At 47.2% G+C, this 27,053-nt stretch overlaps 1 protein-coding gene across 3 annotated transcripts in view; it reads right to left on the minus strand.

The window, feature by feature from the left end:
* The window catches only part of LOC144773524 (solute carrier organic anion transporter family member 2B1-like), a 619,417-nt gene that overhangs the window by 206,121 nt on the left and 386,243 nt on the right, over positions 1 to 27,053 (minus strand). The gene's annotated exons all lie outside the window — the stretch shown is intronic.

Consider the following 27,053-nt stretch of genomic DNA (forward strand, 5'->3'; position numbering starts at 1 on the left):
AGTATTTAAGTACAGAACTGGCACATCGCCTGAATGCCTGCTCTGGAGCAAAGGTGGTAGAAAACCCAACCTAGCCTGGGGAGTCCCACAGCCATCTTCTGCCAAGCACAGGTATTGTCTCCCAGTGATAAAGCTGAGCATTAGGTGGGAATTAATCACCGCTACTCATAACATAAGCAAAAGGCGGAAACATAATATTCTCTGTAACTTGTGCTGCAGTGCTTTGAGACAAGGCTGTGGTTGCTCACTGAACAAGCGTTGGTAAAGCCAATAGGTAACGCTTGTGCAAGAGCTATTGGGGTTGCCAATATGTTTTAGCCATGCTGTACACAATCATGGCTAATGTTCTGCATAGCTAACAGTTAGTGGGTTAAAGAAAGGTAGTGAGGAGTGTCATAAAGTGGAGTAGAGTGGAGTGTTATGGAGTGGCGTAGAGAGTCGTAGAGTTGAGTGAAGTGGAGTGTTATGAAGTGGCGTAGAGTGGAGTGGTGTAAAGTGGTGTAGAGTGCTGTGGAGCGTTGATGGAGTAGAATATCATACATTGAAGGGGCATGGAGTGGAGTACAGATTAGTGTTGTAGAGTGGGGCAGAGTATCGTAGAGTGGTGTAGAACAAAGTGGAGTGGTATAGAGGGTGTTGCACAAAGTGCAGTAGAGTGGTAGAATGTTGTTGAGTGAGAGTGGCGTAGAGCATAGTGGATTGTCATAGATTGGAGTGTCATAGAGTAGAATAGAATAGGAAAGTGGAATTACATAGAGTGAAGTAGAGTGTTGTAGAGTCAAGCAGCATAGAGTGGAGTGGCATAGACTGTAATAGAGTCAAGTGGTATGGAGTGGATTAGTGGACTGGGCAGAGAGGAGAAAAGCGGCATGGAGGGACACAGAGGGAGTTGCATAGAGTGGAGTAGAGTGGAATAGTGTCGTAGATTGGAGTAGAGTTTAATGGAACAGAGTGTCATAGAATGCAGTATCATAGTGAAGTGTTGTAGAGTGGAATAGAGCGGCCTAGAGTGAATCAGTATAAAGTACAGTGGTGCAGAGTAGATTTGCATAGAGTGCATTAGAGTAGAGTGCAATGGTTTTGAATAAAGTTGTGTAGATTGCATTGGGTTAGAGTGCAGTGACGTAGAGAAGAGTGATGTAGAGTAGAGCAGTGCAGAGTAGATTGCAGTGGCATAGATTTCAAAGGCATAGAGTGGAAAGGTGCAGAGTGTAGTAGAGTGGTGAAGAGCTCACTGGCGTAGAGTGCAGTGGTGCAGAGTAAATTGTTTTGGAGTGGAATTAAGTGGTGTAGAGTGGAGTGGTGCAAGGTGGAGAAGAGTGGTGCAAGGTAGAGTGGAGTGGTGCAGGGTAGAATGTAGAGGTGTAGAGTAGAGTAGAGTGCAGTGGCATAGAGTAGTGTGGCTGAAGTGCAGTGGTGCAGACTATATTAGAGTGGGGTAGAGTGTAGTAGCGTAGAGTGTAGTCGCATAGAGTGCATTACAGTGGCATAGAGTTGACTGGTACAGAGTAGAGTGCATTGACATAGAGTGCAATGGTGTAGAGTGGCATAACATGCAGTAGCATAGCACGCAGTGGCATAGAGTGCAAGGGTGCAGAATGCAAAAGAGGAGAGTGTAGCTGCATAGAATGCAGTGTTGTAGAATAGTTGGTGTAGAGTGCAGTGGCGTAGAGTTCATTGCTTTGAGTAAAGTGGTGTAGAGTGCATTGGTGTGGAGCACAGTGGCTTAGAGTGGTGAAGAGTAGAATAGAGTGGTGCAGCATAGAGTGCAGTGGCTTAGAGTGCAGTGGCGGAGAGTGGAGTGGCTCAGAGTATAGTAGAGTGGCATAGAGTGAAGTGGCATAGAGTGCGGTGGCTATACCATAAATTGTTTTAGAGTAGAGTAAAGTGGCATAGAGTTTAGTGGTCCAAGGTAGAATGCAGTGGGCTAGAGTGCAGTATTGCAGAGTAGAGTGTCATAGAGTGGTATAGAGTAGAGTTGTGCAGAGTAGAGTGGAGTGGCCGAGACTGGAGTGGTGGAAAGTGCAATGAAGTAGAGTGCACTGGCATAGGGTAGAGTGATGCAGAGTAGAGCAGAGAGACATACAGTGCATAGAGTGGAGTGGTGCATAGTAGATTAAAGTGGCTTAGAGCAGATTGGCATAGAGTGCATTGGCCATATAATGCTATAGAGTGGCATAGAGTAGAGTGGTGCAGAGTAGAGTGAGGTGGCATAGAGTGCAGTGGCATAGAGTGCAGTAGTTCTGAGTAGAGTGGCACAGGTTAGAGTGGCAAAAATGTCAGTGGAAGAGAGTGCAGTGTTGAAGAGTAGATGGTCATAGAGTGCAGTAGAGTAGAGTGGCATAGAGTGCATTGGTGTAGAGTGCAGTGGTGTTGAGTGTTGCAGGGTAGAGTATAGTGCCAAAGAGTGGAGTGGTACAGAGTAGTTTGGGGTAGAGTGCTGTAGAGTGCAGTGTTGTAAAGTGCAGTGGGGTGCACAGTGGATTAGAGTGGCTTAGACTGGAGTGGTGTAGACTATTGTGGCACAGTGTGGAGGAATTTAGAATGTAATGGCATACAGTGCATTAGCATAGAGAACAGTAACACGGCATAGAGTAGAGTGATGCAGAGTAGTGTGGTGTAGAGTTGAGTGTTGGACAATGCAGTGTTGTAGAGTAGAGTTGCTTGGAGTGAAGTGGCGTAGAGTTGAGTGGTGTAGCAAAGAGTGGAGTAGTGCAGGGTAGAGTGCAGTGGTATAGAGTGGACTGATGCAGAGTAGAATGGCATATAGTGTAGTATCAGAGTGAATTTGAATAGAGTGGCATAGAGTACAGTGGGGCAGAGAAGAGTGCAGTGGCAAATAATTCAGTGGCAGAGAGTGCGGTGACAGAGAGTGCAGTGCTGCAGAGCAGACTGTCATAGAGTTCAGTGGTGTAGAGTGGCATAAAGTGCATTGCTATGGAGTGCAATGGTGTAGAGTAGAGTGGTGCAGACTTTGGTGGCGTAGAGAGCAGGTACATACAGTACAATGGCAAAGAGATCAGTTTGCAGTGGCAAACAGTGTTGCAGAGTAGAGTATAGTGGCACAGAGTAGAGTTGTGCAGAGTAGAGTGCCATGGTGCAGAGTGCCGAGGAGCAGAGTGCAGTGGAGCAGAGTGCAGTGGAGAAGAGTGTATTGGCGCTGAGTGCAGTAGCATTGAGTACATTGTTTCAGAGTAGGGTGGAGTGGTGCACAGTAGATTACAGTGACATAGAGTACAGTGGCATAGAGTACAGTGGTGTAGAGTGCCATAGTGTAAAGTGGATTAGAGTGACATAGTGTGGATTGGCATAGAGTGCAACCCTCCAAAAATTGATGCAGAAATTGAAGCTAGGTGACACCCTGCCACCCTAATCAAGAACTCTTGAGTTTGGTTCACTGAAAGACTTACTAAATATTCATGTTCTATAATGCTGTGTTGCATGTATAGGTGTAAATTATAGGTGTTTATAATCACTTAAAGTAATTTTCAAAAATGAGTAAGCATGTCCACATGATGGCTAGCTCATAGTTTATTACCATAACACTAATTACCATCAAGTGCTTTAGAACATCAATGCATGTATCACACTTATCTCTGGAGGTTGTGGTGCCTTATATGTTTTGGGTCCCTTCATATTCACCTGCTTTTCACTGCTACATTACATCTTGAGTATGCAAGTAAGTAAAATGTTATTGTATGATTAATTAAAATCTTACATTTAGAACACCTCGCAGTGCCTGTCACCTTGTGCATGACAATGCATGCAGTGCATTCCCAGAATTGTGACAGGCGGCGCTGTGAGCACCGCCCGTCACAATGCTGGGAATGAAGGATGCTATCGCCACAGTTGCATCCTAATCAGCGGGGCGGGACCGCCGCACCACAGGAGGTCAGTCCCAGCACTGCTAGGGTGGGGGCGGACTTCCTAATGACCCCCCATGTGTCTTAAAGTGATCGATGGTTGCCTCTCTGATTCATGCTGACAACGCCTGCTGCGAGAAATGCTTAGTTTGGAGAAAGTTCTCATGGCTGCAAGAGCGGAGGAATGTGCTGATTGACAAGCTACTGCCATGGAAGCTCGAACAACCAAAAAAGGAATCAGCATTGAGTAAGAAAAGTACGCAAGAACACAAGGCAGAGGCCTGTCAGAGTGATGACTCCAAAGAAAAAGAAATTGTGTTTCGGCTGCGGATTCTCCTTTCCACATGAAGGTAATTGTCCTGTCATCGAAGCAAATATACAAAGGCTGCTGGAAGGAAAACCATTTCATGATGGTTTGCAAAGTGAAAATGAAACTAAGGGGTCCATTAGGAAGGCAGGCCAATCGGCACCGCCCATATGGCGGTGGTGATATGCCTGCCATTATCGTCCCCCTGCCTAACATTTCCACTGCCATATAACAATGGTGGTGGGGACCCAGACAGATGGAAAGTTTATCCGCCATTTTTCCACCGGTGGAAAAAGTCAGCAATATGGTGATGTCGTCTCATGTCTTACCATGGCGGAGACTCCACCGTGGAAAGGCGTTGCGGGCCCCCAGAGGGTTGGGGGGGGGGTGGGTGGCTGCACTTGGGGGTTACCCATGGTTCCCGATGACATTTGCATTCACAAGGTGGCAAGCACCGCATGGTGCCTGTCACGTTGTGCATGCAGATGCACAACATGCCTTTTTAACATTGGAGCGGGTGCTGAACACAGCACCACCTGCCCCAATGTTAAATATACAGGATGCGACCACCGTGGTGGCAGTTGTATCCTAATAGGCACCTCTTGCGGTAATCCCATTTACCGTTACGGTGGCAGGCGGCCATTGTCCGCCCACCATCGTAATGGGCCCCTTAGTGCGTAATAGAGAGGCGAAAATATGGATGTCAGAAAGTTCCAAAAGCACTCTAGCCACTCCCAGAAGGCCAAACTGCAACATCGATTAAGGCAAGTGGAAACTAAATGAAGTCATCATAATCAAATTTATCGTCCAAAGGCTCATTACATTGAGGAAGATGGATTTGCGATGGTGAGGTTAGTCACAGACCGACATGTGCATGTAGGATTGGCTGCTTCGAAGAAGAACATGATTCTAAAAGGAAATTACCACACAAAGCAACAACAGTCAATTGGACATTGTCCTAAATTCACATCAAGGTGAATGCTGGCCCTACCACTTTTAATATAGGCAGTGGTGCATTGATAAACATCATGCCTGCAGAAAAGTATAAAGAACTGTCTCTGATACCAAGTCTTAGACAGTCGAGAACAATGTGTACACCTGGGCAGGTTCTACACCCTTGCAGTGTAAAGGGGGAAATGTGCTTGGACTGTGAGGCAGTGTGCTCCCAACCCCCATTCTGTTTCATAGGCTCCCTTGAGCCAGCAAACTGATGAGCTTTGGAGATGCACCTGTGTGCCTGTGAGTGGTACTGTGACCTGAAAGAATCTTGGCAGCATTTCCAGCAAGCCAAGATGATTTGTCTTTGCTCTCTAATACTGAAGCTCTCTACTGAAGATGGGCTCAACCCAGAAACACGTGTCTTGAGATACACAGCAATGTCTGCACCAACTTTGGTGAAAAACTCCAGCACATTTTGAAGTAAGTTTGAACTGTGTACTGCATTTACCGGGATGCAAAGGGGCAAACTGTGCTTGGACTGTGAGGCAGTGTGCTCCCAACCCCCATTCTGTCTCCAGTTCAGTAACGCATTCATCAGCTCAAAAACAATCGTGGTCTTTGACGAGGCTGGGCAGGTGTGCTTTCTCCCCATATCTACCGTTGAAAATTAGCTGTGATGCTGGATGGAGGCCTTTGCATCCTTCACTTTCACAAGAGCAATCCCCGTGCAGTTCCTGTGACCAGGGGCTTCTTTCTCCTAATCTGCTGCTCTGATCGGTCTCTGACCTTTTATACACACAAGAGGCGTGTGAACTCGCATAGAAGCCCGCCTGTTTGGCCCGCCCCTCACACTAGCAGTGTGCACCGTCTTCCCGCCATTTACCCACTATGATGGACAGCTCACTCAAGGGACCCTGGCGCCCTTCGGCGCGATGGCATAGTAACACACACATGGTCACGGGAGACAACTCTTCTGGCACTTTATGCAGCTGTAGTGTAGGAAAAGCACTATGCATTTACCCAACAAGGTAGCACTTACTGATTAGCCAGTAGAAAATACTCCAGTAGAGTAGCGGTATCGCTCAAAACTATGGCGTATTCTTGGATAAATATGGAGGGCAGGGTTCATTCTGGCATGATGCTCCTGTCACAAAAATTAAACCTCAACAGGAAGTACTTACAGATATAAATAAAGCAGGTGCCCGAGTTGAAGCTCAAATTCAGTAACGCATTCATCAGCCCAAAAACAATCGTGGTCTTTGACGAGGCTGGGCAAGTGTGTTTTCTCCCCATATCTACAGTCGAAAATTAGCTGTGATGTTGGATGGAGGCCTTTGCATCCTTCACTTTCACAAGCGCAATCCCCGTGCAGTTCCTGTGACCAGGGGCTTCTTTCTCCTCATCTGCTGCTCTGATCGGTCTCTGACCTTTAATGCACACAAGAGGCATGTGAACTCGCATAGAAGCCCCACCCGTTTGGCCCCGCCCACACACTAGCTGTGTGCACCGTCTTCCCGCCATTTACCCACTATGATGGACAGCTCACTCAAGGGACCCCTGCGCCCTTCAGCGCGATGGCATAGTAACACACTCATGGTCATTGGAGACTCTTCTGGCCCTTTACGCAGCTGCAGTGTAGGAAAATCACTATACATTTACCCAACGAGCTAGCACTTACTGGTGAGCCAGTAGAAAGTATTCCAGTATATATTTCTGCGAATCCGCGAGTACGCAGATTTTTCTGTGAACTCGCAGATTTTTTTGCCATTTCGCGTGAATTCGTGGACCCCAGATCCGCAAAATTTGCCCATACTTACTCCCCAAAACTGAGCGATATTTCATTTCGCTACCATACACGCCAGTGTTACCCATTGTTTCCCGTATGTATTCAAGTCCGTGGGTTCCCACACATTCAGTATACATCTCCGGGCCTCCGCCCGTATTTCCACATCCAAAGCACCTTGCATCTCGTCATGAATCTTTGTTCAATACTCCTGCACTTCCGCGCAATGCCAGATAATATGAATAAAGGTGCCGAGCTCTCCACACCCCCTTCGGCACTCACCACTCTCCATGAGACCCAATCGTACCAGGCGAGGTCCTGTGACATATTGACCTGTGCAATATCTTTAATTGTACCAAACGAAGTCGCATCTGGATCGCAAAAATTCTCAGAGAGGAGATCGCCTCCGTCCAGTCTTCATCATCTAGCTCCACCCCGTCTGCACTCCACTGTGTTCTAATACGTCCAAGTGGGTCCTCCATATTATTAATGAGCTTTTTAGATATTAAAGAAATTGTCTTCTCGGGAGGTATCCATCTAGCACGCAATCCTCCTCCAGAGGAGAGGCCTCATGAAGTGGGCTCCCAACCCCCATTCTGTTTCAAAGGCTCCCTTGAGCCAGCATGTTGACGAGCTTTGGAGATGCACCTGTGTGCCTGTGAGTGGTACTGTGACCTGAGAGAAACTTGGCAGTATTTCCAGCAACCCCAGATGATTTTTCTTTGCTCTCTAATACTGCTGCTCTCTACTGAAGACTGGCTCAGCCCAGAAACACGTGTCTAGAGATATACAGCAATGTCTGGACCAACTTTGGTCAAAAACTCTAGCTAATTTTGAAATAATTTTGAACTGTGTACTGCATTTACCAGGATGCAAAGGGGCAAACTGTGCTTGGAATGTGATGCAATGTGCTCCCAACCCCCATTCTGTTTCAAAGGCTCCCTTGAGCGAGCAAGCTGACAAGCTTTGGAGATGCACCTGTGAGCCTGTGAGTGGTACTGTGACCTGAGAGAAATTTGGCAGCATTTCCAGCAACGCCACATGATTTTTCTTTGCTCTCTACTGAAGACGGGCTCATCCCAGAAACACGTGTCTAGAGATATACAGCAATGTCTGGACCAATTTTGGTGAAAAACTCCAGCTAATTGTGAAGTAAGTTTGAACTGTGTACTGCATTTACCAGGATGCAAAGGGGCGAACTGTGCTTGGACTGTGAGGCAGTGTGCTCCCAACCCCCATACTGTTTCAAAGGTCCCTTGAGCCAGCAAGCTGACGAGCTTTGGAGATGCACCTGTGTGCCTGTGAGTGGTACTGTGACCTGAGAGAAACTTGGCAGCATTTCCAGCAACCCCAGATGATTTTTCTTTTCTCTCTAATACTGCTGCTCTCTACTGAAGACGGGTTCAACCCAGAAACACGTGTCTAGAGATATACAGCAATGTCTGCACTAACTTTGGTGAAAAACTCCAGCTAATTTTGAAGTAAGTTTGAACTGTGTACTGCATTCACCAGAATGCAAAGGGGCGAACTGTGCTTGGACTGTGAGGCAGTGTGCTCCCAACCCCCATTCTGTTTCAAAGGCTCTCTTGAGCCAGCAAGCTGACGAGCTTTGGAGATGCACCTGTGTGCCTGTGAGTGGTACTGTGACCTGAGAGAAACTTGGCAGCATTTCCAGCAACCCCAGGTGATTTTTCTTTGCTCTCTAATACTGCTGCTCTCTACTGAAGACGGGCTCAACCCAGAAGCACGTGTCTAGAGATATACAGCAATGTCTGCACCAACTTTGGTATAAAACTCCAGCTAATTTTGAAGTAAGTTTGAACTGTGTACTGCATTTACGAGGATGCAAAGGGGCAAACTGTGCTTGGACTGTGAGGCAGTGTGCTCTCAACCCCCATTCTGTTTCAAAGGCTCCCTTGAGCCAGCAAGCTGACGAGCTTTGGAGATGCACCTGTGTGCCTGTGAGGGGTACTGTGACCTGAAAGAAACTTGGCAGCATTTCCAGCAACCCCAGATGATTTTTCTTTGCTCTCTAATACTGCTGCTCTCTACTGAAGACGGGCTCAACCCAGAAACACGTGTCTTGAGATATACAGCAATGTCTGCACCGACTTTGGTGAAAACCTCCAGCTAATTTTTGAAGTAAGTTTGAACTGTGTACTGCATTTACCGCGATGCAAAGGGGCGAACTGTGCTTGGACTGTGAGGCAGTGTGCTCCCAACCCCCATTCTGTCTCCAGTTCAGTAACGCATTCACCAGCCCAAAAACATTTGTGATCTTTGTTGAGGCTGGGCTGGTGTGCTTTCTCCCCATATCTACAGTCGAAAATTAGCTGTGATGCTGGATGGAGGCCTTTGCATCCTTCACTTTCACCAGAGCAATCCCCGTGCAGTTCCTGTGACCAGGGGCTTCTTTCTCCCCATCTGCTGCTCTGATCGGTCTCTGACCTTTTTTACACACAAGATGCGTGTGAACTCGCATAGAAGCCCGCCTGTTTGGCCCGCCCCACACACTAGCAGTGTGCACAGTCTTCCCGCCATTTACCCACTATGATGGACAGCTCACTCAAAGGACCCTGGCGCCCTTCGGCGCGATGGCATAGTAACACACACATGGTCATGGGAGACAACTCTTCTGCCACTTTATGCAGCTGTAGTGTAGGAAAAGCACCATACATTTACCCAAAGAGGTAGCACTTACTGATTAGCCAGTAGAAAGTACTCCAGTAGAGTAGAGGTATCGCTCAAAACGATGGCGTATTCTTGGATAAATATGGAGGGCAGGGTTCATTCTGGCATGATGCTCCTGTCACAAAAATTAAACATCAACAGGAAGCACTTACAGATATAAATAAAGCAGGTGCCAGAGTTGAAGCTCACATTCAGTAACGCATTCATCAGCCCAAAAACAATCGTGATCTTTGTTGAGGCTGGGCAGGTGTGCTTTCTCCCTATATCTACAGTCGAAAATTAGCTGTGATGCTGGATGGAGGCCTTTACATCCTTCACTTTCACAAGCGCAATCCCCGTGCAGTTCCTGTGACCAGGGGCTTCTTGCACCTCATCTGCTGCTCCGATCGGTCTCTGACCTTTAATGCACACAAGAGGCATGTGAACTCGCATAGAAGCCCCACCTGTTTGGCCCCGCCCACACACTAGCTGTGTGCACCGTCTTCCCGCCATTTACCCACTATGATGGACAGCTCACTCAAGGGACCCCTGTGCCCTTCGGCGCGATGGCATAATAACACACACATGGTCACTGGAGACTCTTCTGGCCCTTTACTCAGCTGCAGTGTAGGAAAATCACTATACATTTACCCAACGAGCTAGCACTTACTGATGAGCCAGTAGAAAGTATTCCAGTATATATTTCTGCAAATCCGCGAGTACGCAGATGTTTCCGCGAACTCACAGATTTTTTTGCCATTTCGCGTAAATTCGTGGACCGCAGATCCGCAAAATTTGCCCATACTTACTCCCCAAAACTGAGCGATATTTCATTTCGCTACCATACACGCCAGTGTTACCCATTGTTTCCCGTATGTATTCAAGTCCGTGGGTTCCCACACATTCTGTATACATCTCTAGGCCTCCGCCCGTATTTCCACATCCAAAGCACCTTGCATCTCGTCATGAATTTTTGTTCAATACTCCTGCACTTCCGCGCAATCCCAGAGAATATGCATAAAGGTGCAGAGCTCTCCACACCCCCTTCAGCACTCACCACTCTCCATGAGACCCATTCGTACCAGGCGAGGCCATGTGACATATTGACCTATGCAATATCTTTAATTGTACCAAACAAAGTCGCATCTGGATCGCAACCATTCTCAGAGAGGAGATCGCCTCCGTCCAGTCTTCATCATCTAGCTCCACCCCGTTTGCACTCCATTGTGTTCTAATACGTCCAAGTGGGCCCTCCATATTATTAATGAGCATTTTAGATATTAAAGAAATTGTCTTCTCGGGGAGGTATCCATCTAGCACACAATCCTCCAGAGGAGAGGCCTCATGAAGTGCGTTGTCTCTAGGTATGGGTGTGAGGAGTGCGTGTTTGATCTGGAGGTACTGATAGAACTACCTATCCTGTAGCCTGTATTGCTGCTTGACAGAGGCGAATGTATGCACTGCACACCCTCCCCACATAGCTTTAATCTGTGAGATCCCGATGAGATCCCACTTGTCGACTCCCTTGGTCTTCCACAAGCTCCCTAGTCTCTCTGTATTCCATGGGGGATGGCCAAGGTGAGCCTCCCCACCCCTCCCCTCCCAGGCAAGATATCTATTAGCCGCGTGCCACACATGGACAGCATGTGCCGTTGGACCCACTAGGGGAAAAAACACTTAGATCTAGCATACAGTGCCCTGATGAAATCACCACCTGGTGCCAGCCCACGGTCTATGGCATACCCTGGATCCCCTGGAGGTCCGTAAATAACATAGTTCACTGCCGCGAGCTGAGAAGCCCAATAGTATTTCCGCAGGTCTGGCAGCCCAATCCCACCGCAGTACCACTGGAGAGTGAACTTAGAGAATGCTGTACGGGATCTTCCATCCCAGAGAAGTTTTCTCTGGAGAGCCTCAATGTCTTTGAAATAGGATGCCTGTACCAGGTCCATTGCATTCTGTAATACATATAGAAATCGGGGAAGGGCTATCATCTTAAACAGAACTGCCCTACCCAACGGGGGAAGTGGAAGAGCCTTCCAGCGCTCAACGTCTCTCTTGAGCCGGTCCAGGGGGGGTCCAAGATTATTTATATACCGTAGCTTCGGGTCAAGTGTGACATATATTTCGAGATATTTGAACCCCACCGGCTCAATCTGTATAGGGCATGACTGCGGGAGTACTGGCGGCTCGCCCCTGAGGACGAAGAGCACCAATTTTGATCAATTAATTGCAAATCCGGAATATCTTACGAATATGGCAAGTACATCTAGAAAATTGATCAAAGAGACCCTGGGGTTGGTGACGTAAAGCAGGATATCATCCGCATACAGTGAGATTTTGTCCCACTCTAGTGTCCACCGCAGGCCTTGTATTGATCGGTCCCATCTAACCCATGTCGCCAGAGGTTCCAAGGCTAGTGCAAAGAGAAGCGGGGACAGGGGGCATCCTTGTCTCGTGCCCCTTCCAAGGGAAAAGTCGGCCGACTTGTAGTAATTTATGACTACTCTGACCAAGGGAGTAGCGTATATCAAACGTACCCAGCTTAAAAACTCCAGCCCAAAGCCCATCTTCACCAATACCGTGAACAGATAGGACTACTCGACCCTATCAAACGCCATGGTGGCGTCTAAGGACACTGGTACCGTTGGCTCCTAAATCGTCGGGGAACCACCCAGTATCGCCAGGATTTTAGGCTCAGCATTGAGCAGCGAGATTGGCCTGTATGAGGAGCAAAGAGTCTTAGGTTTGCCCGCCCTGTGTATAACTACTATATTCGCCACCCGCTGATCATATGGGAGTCGACCTCTCTTTTTACTTTCTGTGAACATGGAGCGGACATATGGGGCGAGTTTATGGGCATTCACTTCATACAGTTCTATTGGGATGCCGTTCGGGCCGGTCGCCTTCCCAGATCTTACCCCTCTAATCGCCTGTGCCACTTCATCATCCGTGAATGGGGAGTCTAAGTACCCCTTATCGTCCTCTGACAGTACAGGCATACGGATGTCCTTAATCATATCACTGTTCTCACCCTCCGTATAACCACCGACCAAAGTGTATACACCTCTGTAATATTCGTAGAACTCATCTGCCACTTCCTGGGGGTCTGTGACAGTGATAGAATCCGGTCCTTGTAACTCCGGCACAAGCCGCGACGCCCATTCCCCACATTCGAGCCAAGCAATCAATTTACCAGCTTTGTCTCCATGTTCATATATTTGACTTTGGGTGACCTTATTCTGAGCTACCGCCCTATCTTTGGCAAGGCCTCTGTACTCTTCCTGTCTCAATTTTAAAACATGCACATCTGCCGGAGCGGCCGTCTTGGCCACCAGTTCTGGATAGGACTTCCCCGCGGACTACCGTCTTATATGCTCCCACAATGACTGTGCTGATTCGACAGTACCTACATTTTCTTGAAAATAGTGATCTGAAATCTTGACAATCTCCCTCTTAGTCGCAGGGTCCCTCAAGTGCCACACACCTATAGGAGCCACTCTTCCAACTGCCGGCTGTCCGAGTTACACACTCAACCACATAGGAGAATGGTCAGAGATTCCCCTTCCAAGATATCTTGCCTCTGACCGTAGCTGCTAGGACCGCCGGTATCAATATGTAATCAAGTCTTGACATGCTGTGGTGCGCTGCGGACACATGTGTGAAGTATCGGATTACGTATCCCCCAGCTGTCCACAAGCCCCATCGTTGCTAAGAATTCTGAGAGCCATCTATGTGCTGGTCTAAGTATTCTTGCCGGGTGTCTGTCTATTTCCCCGTCTAGCACTGCATTAAAGTCATCCCCCAGCACCAGAAGGCCCAAGGGCAGGGTGAGAAAGACAGTCCCCAGGTCACGGAAAGTATCAGATTGAAGGCCAGGCGGGACGTAGATCGAAAAGGAGGTAACCGTCTTCCCCTCCCACTGACCTGAGATTCCAATGTAGCGGCCCCTCCAGTCGGACCACGTGGCTTGCATTGTTAAGGGAAAGGAGTTGTTCACCAGTATTCCTACCCCCCTAGGCCCCCTAGGTAAACCCAGCATGTGCCACTAACCTATATCCTCCTTCATGGAGAGCCACGCAGCGATCACCGATGAGATGAGTCTCCTGCAATAGCACTACATCGGAAGAATGCCTTCTCATCAACTGATTAACCATTCCTCTCTTGATCTGGTCCCCGAGGCCATTCACATTCAAACTCAGCACCTTTATCCCCGACCCCTTGCTAACATATGACATTTAACCAGCTTGAACATTGTCCGACTGTGACATTGCCACTTTTATGCTGACATAAAAACCACATTGTCAATACAATCACTGCATTTGCCCCTGATGTCAAAAAGGAAAAAAAGGAAATTAGAAATAAGACATATTCCAAGCAATTCTTCTTCACAACGTTGTCTCCTGATTCAAAACCAAAACTTAAAACCTCCCCAGACCCCCACCCACCCTCCCTGCACCCCTGCATATGGCAAAAGCCCATACCCAACTAGGAGAGTGCTTGTCGCCCTAAACACACAACTTCTAAGCTACTAAATGTAGTAAACGAGGGGGATAGCGGCATCCCGCACCCTCCCCCATGACTCCACAGTTCAAGAAACACTATTGTCCATCTGAGCACTAAAAACGTAGATACAGTTCAATGCTCCCTGGGAAGTTCTTACCAGGCCGCCTGTTGAGCCAAGACCCAGTCCCTGTCAATCTGTGGAGAACTAGCATTTTGAGGCTTGGACTGAATCCTGCTCCGTGGCTGCTTCCTCTGCATCTCGACCCTCAGACTCAGAGCCATCTGGGGGGCTATCAATCCAGTCGGATACCACGTCCAGGTTATCAAAGAACCATGCCTTTCCCTCAGCCTCCACCCGCAGACGCGCCGGGAACATCATGGCATACTTGTACCCTCTGTCTCGCAGTTTTTTCTTAACCGCCAGAAAATTACGGTGCTGCTTCTGCTCCAGTTGAGAGAAGTCGGGGAAGAAGGAGAGCATGGCCTTCTCGTATCGGAGGGGTCCTCCCTGACGGGCAGCCTGGAGGATAGCGTTTCTGTCCCTAAAATTGAGCACCCTGGCAATCATGGGGTGTGAAGGTGCTCCAGGCCTCGGTCTCCTGCCCGGGACCCTATGGGCATGCTCGATAGTGAAGAATTTTCTGATTCCACTGGGCTTGAGATGTTGGAGCATTAGCTCTTCTACAAACAGATCGGGGGCCGGACCTTCAGCCTTCTCAGGCAATCCTAAGATACGAACACGGTTCGCCCCAGAAGCGGTGATACTCCGGTCGGGGTTCTTTTGCCCCAGTCCGCGCTTCACTTAGGCCTTGTGAGCCGTCCAGGGGTTCAGCTCGGTGTCTCCTTACTTTAGTGCGGGCCAAATCCTATGTTATGTGCTCTTCATGTATCGGCAGCGGGGGGGGGGGGATTTCCCTGACTTCAGTGGTCCCCCGTCAGTGCAATGTATAGTGCCCCAGGCTCTGTCAAATTTGCAGGAGTCCCACTGCGTCTCCACGGGCCACCACCGCTCACCCCGGCATCTCCAGTCAGGGCCCCTTATTCACCACTGCCCTATATAGCGGCTGCATACACAGCCTCGATCTCTCCCCAAGCCATGACACTTTTGCGGTGGTTCCCGCGATGCCCAACAGCACATTCGGGAGTCTTTGTTTAAAGGCACCTGAAGGTGGGTCCTTTCCTCCTGGCACTCGCTCCCCGTCCCCATGATGGGCTGAGCCCCGGGCACCTGCGACTGGCGCTACGCCCATGGCGTATTCCCACGGGCTCTGATAGTCCGCCTGGGAGCCTCCACACAATAGCGCGAGGGGGGCCCCCCTCACAGCGTAGCCCACACTGCACACACCCCCGCCGCTCACCTCCTCCGCCTCCTCGCCGACGCTGTTATTCGCGGGCGGACCCAACCAGTGAATTCCAGCCCGGGTTCCTGCTGTTATTCAACTTGCAGGCGGCCTCTAAGCTAATCCAGTCCCAGGCTTCAATCACGGAGCAGGCCGAGAGCCCTCTCGCTCGTAATTCCGGAACGCAGGGTCTCCGGGAAGTCGGACTTTGCTCCCGGTGCACCGCACAGCTTCCCAGAACTTCTGCCGAGCTCATATGGCAGGATGAATGACAGGATAGTGAGGCCGGGGGACAGTCACGGAGGAGCCTAGAGCTCATGCGGCCATTTTGCTCGGCACGTAGCTCCCCCCATGAATATATTTTTTAAAAAGATATTTATTTTTTCAATATTTTTATACTCACCTTTTTAAGTATAGGCAGTCATTATTTTTGTTTCCTCTATTTTTCCTTTGATATTTTTTACATCAATATTTTTCAGGTCAATATCCTGTCAGTAAACTTATCCCAGGTATGTTGTCGAGTGCATGCTTACTAAGTTTTGATACTGCTGCTGACATGAGACTGAGCTCTATTAACTATAACTTAAATGCCAATTCTGAAATAATGAGTAAATTCCCAACACTGTTTCATGGACTTGGGAAACTTAAGACAACGAAGGTGCAGCTTCACATACATGAAGAGATTCTTCCTGTTGCACGTCAACACATTTGAAGTACTTTTCACTTACAGGACGCCCTTGAGAAAGAACAAGATATACTGTTAAAACATGACATGATCGAGCGCTCTAGTGGTCCGACACTGCTTGTTTCACCCACTGTGGTGGTGCCTAAAAATAACAGTAGAGGTTCAGTGTACCTCTGTGTTGATATGCGACAGGCCAACACAGCAATTGAAAGAGTAAGACATCCAGGTCCACACATAGCAGACATGATCATGCAGCTGAAAGGCACCAAAGTTTTCTCCCGTCTTGATTTGAACAAAGGCTACCATCAACTCGTGGCTTTTTAACTGTCCTTAACAAAGTTTTAAGGGGGTAAGCCAGATAGTACATGAACTATCTGGTTTATAGGGGGGCAAGCCGTATAGAATTATACAGCTTACCACCCTTAAAACATTGTTTAGAAAAAGCCACAGAAATTATGTTGGGTGCCTGAATAGCATACTGTCTGGTCGCTGCCCTGAATAAGGTTGGTATTGATTTTTTTCTCTCAAAAAATCAGCACCAAAATTTCAAGCTTCAGGGCTGGATTCATTCCTTTCATTTGTTCTGTTTTCTTTATTGTTTCCACCTTTGTTTTCTGAAGTATAGAACTCTAGCTCACTAAAATTTGTTATGTGGGATTTGTTGTCTATATCAAGTCTGTGTCATGTCTAATGATATAATTTGTGGTGTTAAAACATGCATTATGTGTAAGATCAATTTTGGGGTCTGTTGAATTTTTTTTTCATATGTTGTCTTTGTGAAAACCGATTGGTAACCTTCTAAAATTGAAAATTTTCATGAGAAATACATTACCAAAATGATTGAAAAGAAATAAAAACTAAGTTTTATGGTCACATCGTGTCATGTGTGATCAAATGAAATGATGAATAACTGATATCAGTACTGGCATGTGTGTTGTTGTGTGCTGCCAAACACCATGCAGCAGCGTGACTCATCTTGCTAGTACACTTTCATTCACTGTCAGGTAGCCATTGGCCCAGATGAGCTGTCTGTGCTGGTTGGAAGAAGCAATGTTTGCTGTAATCCCCATCAGGCTCTGTCAGACACACACCTTCCTACCCATCCCAAATAGCTTACCTAGTACTCTGCTTTCCTTACAGTGCATGGCAATGTGCTGCCAAGAAAGCTGACACTGGGCTGGGCCTGGGGTCTGGAGCAGAAGGCCCTGATGTGTGTTGCAGTCAAGTCAAACAACAGGCACCAGTGTCAAACATATTGTCAGTACATTTCCACTCACTGTCAGGTAAGCATGGTTCCTAGTGGGCTGTTTGGGATCGGTGGAAGGATGAGTGTTAGCCCTGACTACATCTCCCTTCAGGCTCTGTTCTACACACACTCTTCCCACCCAGCATAAACAGCCCACCAGGAACTCTGTTTGGACAACAGGGCCATATTGGGATTTGTGGCCATTCAGACACAGCACAAGTGTCACACATCTTGATATTCTATTTCCAACACTGTCAGGAAACGATTATGACATGTGGTCAGTTTTCTCTGGGTGGAAGATTGTATGTAGGACAGAGCATGATGGGAGTCGGAGAAATGACAAATACTCCTACCCCCACCCAGCCCAACCTCTTAATTTGGGCCTTAGGCTACCTGGCAGTGAATGGAAGTGCACTAGCGAGATGGCTGGCACTGTTGCCTGGTGTTTGGTGCATAAGGCATTGTTGGGATTTGGATTTAAGTTTAACACCATGCACCAGTGTCAGCCTCCTTGCTAGTACACTTCTCCTCACTGCCAGTTGGCCACAGTCTCAGAGGAGTTAGCTGGGTTGGATGGGAGGAGAAGAATTTGGAAAGGCTGCAACTCACATCAGGCACTGTCCAACATACACCTTCCCACCCAGAACAAACAGCCCAATAGGAACTAAGCTTACCCACAGTGTTTCCAAATGTACTAGCAGGATGCATGACACTGGGCACATGTGTCTGACTTTTCTACAACTACCAAAAGGGTCTTGTGCTCTAAAACCCAGGCACCAGTGTCTGCCATCTTTGGCAATACATATCCACTCACTGTCAGGAAAGGATAGTTCCAGGGATGCTGTTTTTGCACGGTGAAATGAGTGTGTGTAATACAGGGTCTGATGGGAGATCTGGCCACTGGATTCAAGCTAGCCTGGCTGATGACGGCTGATTAGCCAGAAACCGGTCCCAAGATGCTTGTTTCCGGTCCAGGGAAGACATGGCTTGACAGTTCGGGCTGGACTATTCCCATGAGGCACAGTGTCGATTTACATATGGCCATGTCTGAACTGGGGTGTTGGAGTGAGCTAAAGAATGATGATGAATTAAACACAGATCAGTTGACTGAGGGTGAGTGCTTGCAATGTTCGACACTCCGTCCATCATCCCCTTTGGTTTTGCTTTGTTCGCCCTAATTTGGCAGGGTATGGCCAGACGTGGGTCCCTTGCTCACTTTGCCACTGGATTCAAGCTAGCCTGGCTGATGATGGCTGATTAGCCAAATACCGGTCCCAAGATGCTTGTTTCCGGTCCAGGGAAGACAAGGCTTGGCAGTTCAGGCTGGAATGGTCCCATGAGGCACAGGGTCAGACTGATTTTCATATGGCCATGTCTGAACTGGGGTGGCTGAGTGAGCTAAAGAATGATGATGGATTAAACTCAGATCAGTTGACTGGGGGTGAGTGCTTGCAATGTTTAACACTCCGCCATCATCCCATTTGGTTTTGCTTTGTTCGCCCTAAGTTGGCAGGGTATGCCCAGACGTGGGTCCCTTGCTCACTTTGCCACTGGATTCAAGCTAGCCTGGCTGATGACGGCTGATTAGCCAGAAACTAGTCCCAGGATGCTTGTTTCTGGTTGAGGGAAGACATGGCTTGGCAGTTCAAGCTGGACTGTTCTCATGAGGCTCAGGGTCAGACTGATTTGCATATGGCCATGTCTGAACTGGAGTGGCGGAGTGAGCTAAAGAATGATGATGGATTAAACCCAGGTCAGTTGACTGGGGTGAGTGCTTGCAATGTTCAACACTCCTACCATCATCCCCTTTGGTTTGCATGATCTATGTGTACAAGTATCCGACTCAGAAACATGTTTCATGTGAACTAAGGGTTGGCACCATGTCATCCTTTCAGGTCTACTCCCATGATAAGGCCAAGCTATGGAGGACCATTGCCGGGAAGCTGCGCTCCGTGGGGCTGGAAACTCGGTGCGTTTGTCATTGCCGCAAGAGGTGGCAGGACCTTCGTAGCTGGAACAAGATCGCTGAAGTCCAGCTGGGCCTGTCTCTTTCAGGCAAGAGGGGAAAGTGCTGAACCCTGACTCCACAAATGCCCGCATCCTAGCGGGTGATATTCCCTGACCTGCATGGGAACTTGAAAGCCACCTAGCAGCAAGGAGGGCTGAGTATGTGCCTTGTCGCACAGCTTTCTTTAAACATGCATATTGTAGTATTTTAGACTGCTGGCCCTTTTAGAGGTCGGAGGCAGCCAAAACCACTTTTCAATTTTAAAACATGCATATGCACAAAGGATTATTAGATGCCTGGTTATGCCCCTTTCATCAGGGACATGTGAATAAGTTATGTTCAGGGTAGTGACAGTAGTGCCATGCTCATGTGATCAGCACATATTACAACAGCATGTGCATGGAGATTACCTTTAGGAGCAATGCAATTGCTCGACAGATGTCAGCACATTGACTAATGTATGACCTGTTTTCAGGTTGGTTTCAACAAATCTGTGAAGTATGTTGTTATTGCAACACTCAAGTGTGAAAAGTGCATTCTATACATCCCGGCAGCAGGTGGCGTCAATGTTGAGGCCTTGCAGAGTTTTGCTTGATCAGTGTGCCAATATTAGGTCCCAGCGGTGGCGCTCAGCATAATCAAATGTTCCCTATGGGCCAATTACATGTATTCTAACTCTGGTCACCTGTCACAGTAGCCTTTCATATGATAGTGTGGAAGATCCCATTCACTCCATCGACGGTGGTTACTGTTGGAAGCATGGCTGGAATTGAAAGGTATGATGTTAGATACACATTCACAATAGTTGACGTGTGTAAATGCTTCTGACTATTTATACTTGAGGGGTTTGTAAACTAAGTATGGGCGAATTTTGCGAATTCGCCATTCGTGAATTTGCGTATTTACGAATTCGCAATCCGCAAAATTTGCAAACTCTTGCGAATTTGCGGATTTTTCTTTGTGTTCGCAAGGGTTTCTGCCAGTTCGCGAGGGTTTTTTACGAGTTCGCAAACGCGAACTTACTTGTCGGGTCGCAACGGTCGCGACCATGTTGTTTCTACGTCTGGTTCATCACAGCACCCTCTGTTTCACTACTGCCACCCTCTGGTTCACCCATGTCACTCTCTGGTTTATCACTGCCACCCTCTGGTTCATCACTGTAGATTATGGGGGAAAAGCACACCTGCCCTGCCTCAACTGACATGAATTAATTTGGGGCTGATTAATGTGTCACTGAATTTGAGCTGGCACCTGCTTCCTTAGCTGTAAGTGCTTCCTGATTAATGATGAGCTTGAACTTTTGCATCTCGTAAGTGCTTTCAGTTTTGCAAAATTCGTTAGCACACCTGCCCTGCCTCAACTGACATGAATGAATCAGGGGCTGATTAATGTGTCACTGAATTTGAACTTCCAGTCTGGCACCTGCTTCCTTATCTGTAATTACTTTCTGTTGCAGTGTAATTTTTTTTAACAGGACCTTTGTGGCATACTTGTAGCTATTCTCTGAGCCTGCTGTGAGGGTCAGAGCAGGGTCATAGAATAGTTGCAAGTAGGCAACTGAACTCTGGAGGGGCCCCTCAGGAAGCACTACAGGGAATGGTTACTAATGATGAGCTTGAACTTTTGCACCTGCTGAGTGCTTTCAGTTTTGCAAAAATCGTTTTTCTGCAATTTTGCGCGATTCGCGGGGCGCAAATTTGCGCGAGATCGAATTCGGAAGCCGTGAATTTGTGCGAAAATGCGATTTGTTTTTTGCGGCATGTTAGTTCGCGTGGTTTTTTGCGTTTTCACGAGCCGCTTGTAGTGCAACCACATGAAGTTACCCTAGCGGTCGTACATGGACGCGGCCATCTTGTTTGCGTGACGTATTTCCGTTTCCGGGCGCTATGTGTAATCTCGCAAAGTGTGCGGCTCGCTAGTACAAGTTTGCGCGTGATCGCGGGCGAAATCTCGCGCGAACTTACCCACGAGGTCGTGAACGGGCGCGGCCATCTTGTTTTTCATTCATTGCTATGGTTGGGCATCCTTTCTGTATCCTCTCTCAATCTTTGCCATCCTTCGCTTGCTTAAAGTTTTTTTTTAATCTATTTTACTTATTATCTATCCCTCTATTTTTCTAGCTCTATATTTTTGTGTTTTCTGCTATGTCTGGTTAATTTTAAACTACTTTTTAAAACTCTTTTCTTTTCTTCTTCCCTATTCTATTTCTTATTTCTTATTTTCCTTCCTTTCTGCCCAGACCATGGTAAAGGTAGCCGGGAAGCAGCCCGAGAAGGGGAAGGGTCCCGCACCCCATGCCCGGCTCCCGTGCGGGCGTTTGAGGGGGGAGCTAGTGATGCCACGGGAGATCTTTAGCGCGGAGGAGGTGGCCTCACTAGTGTACTATGTACAGCGCCGCCTCCCCAGGACCATCGCGGCAGACGGCAGGATCGCAAGTGGCTACGGGCTCCGGGAGCGCCGGAAGCAGTGGGAGAAAGTGTGCCGGGCCATGTATTAACACTCTCCGGTCCGGCGCACCTACAACCAGGCCACCCACCGTTGGACGGATCTCCTGGACCGGGAACGCGACGTGCTCGACCTGCTCGGCGTCGAGATCCCCGGGCTTGGTGAGTAGTAGTAGCTATTTCATCACTACTCTGTTTTCTCCTGCTCTGTGTGTAATTATATTGCAAATTTTTGTTTTTTACCAAGAGCAATAATGCTGCCTATTACATTGTAGGTAAATTATAGTTCAAAATCTTGTGTGCATTTCAGGTGCAATGCTCTCCTTCTCAGTAGCGTTGCTACTATGCTTATTTGTTTTCGATTTTGTGTTCATTTCATTGGCCTGAGAAATTATGTATGAGTGTAGTTTACAGAACTGCGTAATGCTAGACACTAAGGGGCAGATTTGCAATTACCGGCGCATCCCTGCAAAGTAGCAGGGATGCCCCAGTAATTGTGTGCCACGCCACCACCACCCATGGTGCGCCGTATTTACAATGCGGCGCACCATGGGCCCAAAACGTCACCGAAGTGTTACGCATCTGTGCCGTAAAGGCCCGCATTGCTGGAGTTGCGTCGCAACAATGGCGCAGCTCCAGCAATGCTCTGGGGTGCCCTATCTCCCCAATGCTGCGTCAAACCGTACGTCTGCTTCAAGCAGGCGCAGGGTTTGAGTGATGCATCATTGTCCTAAAATTGACTGATTGAAAGCTTGTAGATTTCCCTCAGCCACTTTTAGGATGCGTTACTGCGCAGGAACGCCCTCCCTTGCGCCGGAACGCACCCTGATGGCGCAGGGCTTTACAACGTGATGCATCTTCCATATGCGTCACGTTGTTCATATACGCCGCACCATGGCGCCTCTTTTGTTCTGCCACTGCGTCACAAAAGTCACGCAACAACTGAGAAAAAGAGCCGTAAGTGGCTTGTAAATCTGCCCCTAAAGACTCAAGTCCAGTCCTTCCTTTGTACACCTGCCAATAAGAAGAAATAGTGGTTGTGGATTGATAGTTTGAGTATTTGAATGACTGGTTAATGTAGTAGGAAACTTTTTAGTGTTGTCACTGATCTGCAATCACGATGGAGTTTGTCTGTCACTTCGCGTGCTGCGGACTGCTGCCTGCCAGTCCTAGGCGAACCTTTTTAGTAGTTTGTTTAGTGAATTACATAACTTTCGAAGTCGACGGTTTGCAAATCAAGCAATACTAATATCGTAGTAGACCACATGAGATAGGTCAATATATCCCGTGGAATAGTTGTCTATTTGCTATTTCGCCAAAATATTTTGTTATTGTTCTTTTGAAATGTTTGATTTGGTTGACAACAATCATCCATGTTTTCGGGTCTTTCTTTCTTTCATGTTGTACATCAGCTCCCCCCAGGGGCAAGAGGACAGAGGAGGAGGTGGTATCGGCTGCTGCTGCTGTAGAAGGCCAGGATCGGTCAGGCCAGGGCTCCTTTGCTGGCCCCGGAGAGTTTTTATTTTAATATAGAGTACCTATTTTTTCCTAGCGATCCTCATTCGATTTTTTCTAAATCGTCTTTGATCTTCTTGTAGACTGTATCTAAATTCTTATACTGCCTCTACTATGACTCCCTGTGGTATTACTAGATTATTCTTATTAGTCTGTCTATGTAGCTAGCTAAGATTGCACAGTTGGCAAAAGGTGTTAAACGAAACTCCCATTCTAGTCAGCAATAATGTCTTTTCAAGTCTTCTAAATGTTTATGCTTTGACAATTCCCAACAATAAAATGTGAATGACCTCCAAGAAAGAATAAGATACTACTTTACTTTTGGTTTGGATAGGAGGACAATCCATACTACTACTGTTGCAGGGACAAATCTGCAAAAACAGAACTATGGACACTAAATAGTGCATTGTTTATCAATTATAATAGGCGCAGGTAGACATTCCACATACCTCAGTGATAACAGACTTTGAAGAACCCCAATCTCCTTACTGACTAGACAGTGTGGCAGAGTCATTTAGCTCCCGAATTCATCGATGATTGATCCCCAATGATGATTATCCAACGCAGGGCAAGAGTACGGAGTCAGAGTCAAGAAGTGTCAGAAGCACGGACTCATGCTTGCAAATTGCAAAACCTTTCGCTCAGTCACTCTTGACCAAAAACCACAGAGTCTATTTAAGTTTTAAAGCTTTATTAAAAGTAAAAACATTTATTAAAATCAAGTTTGTCATAAAATATAAATGGTTGATTAAAAATGGAAAACTGCTTAGTGATTTATTTCACACATTTATTGTGGGCGAGCCGAGCCCTCACCTGGTTTGAACTTTAATTTTTCTTTTTGGTGCTGAATCGTTGGTCACTCCGTCCTAGTGATGATGATCTGATCTTGCTCTTGTTCTTAGAAGTGAAGCTTCTGTCTGGTATAAGAAAAATGGTGCGTGTTAAAAAACAAGCATTCATCAGTTGTGCCAAAAAGTGCAGCAAGACAACACCCTTCCCTGGAAAAAGGGACATTTTTACTTTAGAGTAGACACTGACAGTCACAAATTATTAGATTGGTTTCTGTATTCACATTTCTTCATTCCTAGACAAAATACTAGTGAGTAGTTTATGTCTATGACATCTAACATTCTTAAATGTACTTTGTAGGTGGAACATCTGGTGCCGGCGCCAGCGCGGAGGTGGAGGAGGACACTTCTGGGGAGGAGGCGGTGCAAGTGCCGGAGGAAACTGCTGTGAGGGTTGCCACGGTAGTGGCGGGCAGTGGTAAGCTCTTGTATTCCTTACTTATTGAGATTGCAGACTGCAGAGTTTGCTCTCTGCACGGGTGTAGTATATATGTTGTACAATTAGGTTACTATACTGTTAAGAAGACTTTCAAATTTAGAACAAAGTTTTTATCAACCAGGTAGTAGCCTCCTCTAAATTTACTTCAACTCAGCGGTGAATATTTTTTCGAGAATCCAAATCAGATCTGAGATGAACTTAATGGATGGGATGAACGAAAAGCGAAAGAAGGGTGTAAGTAAGTGTGGAAGGACGAGCAAGTTAAAAGTAATGATGACTGACAAAGAAGAATGGTACGTGTTTGATTGGTGCCCGTGGTGGCTGGGAAGGAATATGATGCATGGCTGGGTGAAGGATGAAGCAAGGATGGGTGGAAGGAGAACAGCATGGGTGGGGGAAACAGAAACTGTATGTGTGCGCAATATATCCTTTGGTTGAAATTCAAATGCAAGTCAAGCACAGATGTATGGCTTGCGGTTTCCCAAATAAAATGAAAAGGTTGTTTTTCCGTGAGAAAACGTAAGGTTTGTCCAGATGAGAGACATGAATAAGAATGATTGACATATAGTTTGAATGGATGGATGCCTGGATCATGGTACTATCTGACTCTTAGATAGCATATGTGTATCTAGAGAGAGTAGACGGTCACTGGATGAACTAAGTGTTACTTTGAAGAGCATGTAACACCGCACCCGCACGTCCGTTCCAGTGTAGGAAAGGCAAGGAAAAGAAGTTTTAATTTTGTCCGAATACTACCATGAATAATAGCAGTAGTTTGTATTGCAAGCACAGCATATATCCGGCTATTACGATGGCCACTCACTACCTCTGTTAATAAGTTTAGTAGAACTCGGTCATTCAGATGTGGATGTATCACTGTTCACTCAATAAAAAGCAAAGCACCTAAAGTCATCCTATATGTAAGCAAATACATACCATGTGCAGTGATAGATAATCAGATTATTTATCTTCTTCATTTTCCTTTTCTAGTATTCATTGGCACTGTAGGGTGAAAGTTAAATTAATTAATCAGTAGCCCTTGTAACAGAGTATTCTCAGTGCCACCCGTAATAGAAAAGTAAGAGCATCAGCACCTGCATGCACTGGACCGGTACAGTAAGGCAAGTCTGTCTAAGTCATCATGGCGGGCGTCTGTTTTTCTCAGGTGCAAATTGACTGCGCTGGCATTATGCCGGCTTGCAGAAGTTAACGTACCAATTTTGCTAAACAAGAGAGAAGAAGAAGAATAAGACTGGTGTACTGTCATAGTCGACTCTAATGGAGTGAGTCCATAGTGCTCGTAGAATTGATTCCTTAAACTCCCACTAATGTTAGAGCAAGGATGAAGAAGCGGGAGGTTACATAGATACTGGCCACAATAGTTATGTACTGCGCTTGCAAGTTGCTAGTTCTACTGTGACACAACATTCTGCTGAATCATTTTGTGTTAATCTTAAAGAGCATTGGTTACAGACTATGTCTTTCTTTCTTCATATAGATGCTCCTTCCAAACCAACACGGAAGGAGCTGGCTAAAAGGGCCCGGCAACGGAGGCTGGAGGCGACTGTCGCCGAATATCGGCGGCTGGTGGCCCAGGAGGAGGGGAACACGCCGTCGACCACAACATCGACTGGGACAGCTGCATCCTCCTCTGCGCTCCCTGGGTCAGCCAGTCAGCACAGCAAGTCTCCAGCAGTACGGAGCCGGGGTACCGCAGCCACCCACCACCACCGAGCAGCAAAAAAATCAGCTGCCCCCCACAGCAGTAGCAAAAAAAGGTTGCACCGCCTTTCACTCAGGGTGTCCTACCTCGAGCAGGAGCTGTTGAACACCAAAACCCTGCTCGAGACCCTCCGCAAGGAGCATGCCGACCTGGCCCGAAAAGTGAATAGCAGCCAGCAGTAGGAGGAGACTGTCCCTTGCCCATTTTTTAAAGACTTCTGGGGGGTGGGAATTGGGAGTTGGGTTTTTTGGACTTTTCACGGACATTCGTTGGGGTTAGGTAGGGGGTGTGTTGGGTCTTGCGGGAGATTATTTATGTTAGGGATATAAATATACTTTAAACTTTATCGTAGCATACGTGTTTTTTACTGCTTTTGAGGCTGGTGGGTGGGGGTTTAACAGTAAGTTTGTTTTCCTGAAACTTAAGAGGCATCTTGATTCAAGTTGTGTAAGTAATTGCCCAAGTGTTTTCAAAACTAAGAGCCTCTCACAGAGTAAGTGAATTCAATAGTCCTAGGACTTTACTAGTACTACCCTCAGTCTCTCGTCTCTCCTAATACTCCATTATACTACTTCCCCCCAAACGCTTATCTTACCTGTAATTTGTGTTTGGAAATAGGGCTAGGCACAGGGCTGGCTGCACGGGAAATGGCGATTAAGGTTGGCAATCCTGGGCGGATGAAATGTCATCATTGCGGTGGTACTAGTGGTGTTACACAGTGGCAGTTGCAGCATATG

This window comes from Lissotriton helveticus, chromosome 8 (genome assembly GCF_964261635.1).
Source record: "Lissotriton helveticus chromosome 8, aLisHel1.1, whole genome shotgun sequence".
Classification (NCBI taxonomy): Eukaryota; Metazoa; Chordata; class Amphibia; order Caudata; family Salamandridae; genus Lissotriton; species Lissotriton helveticus.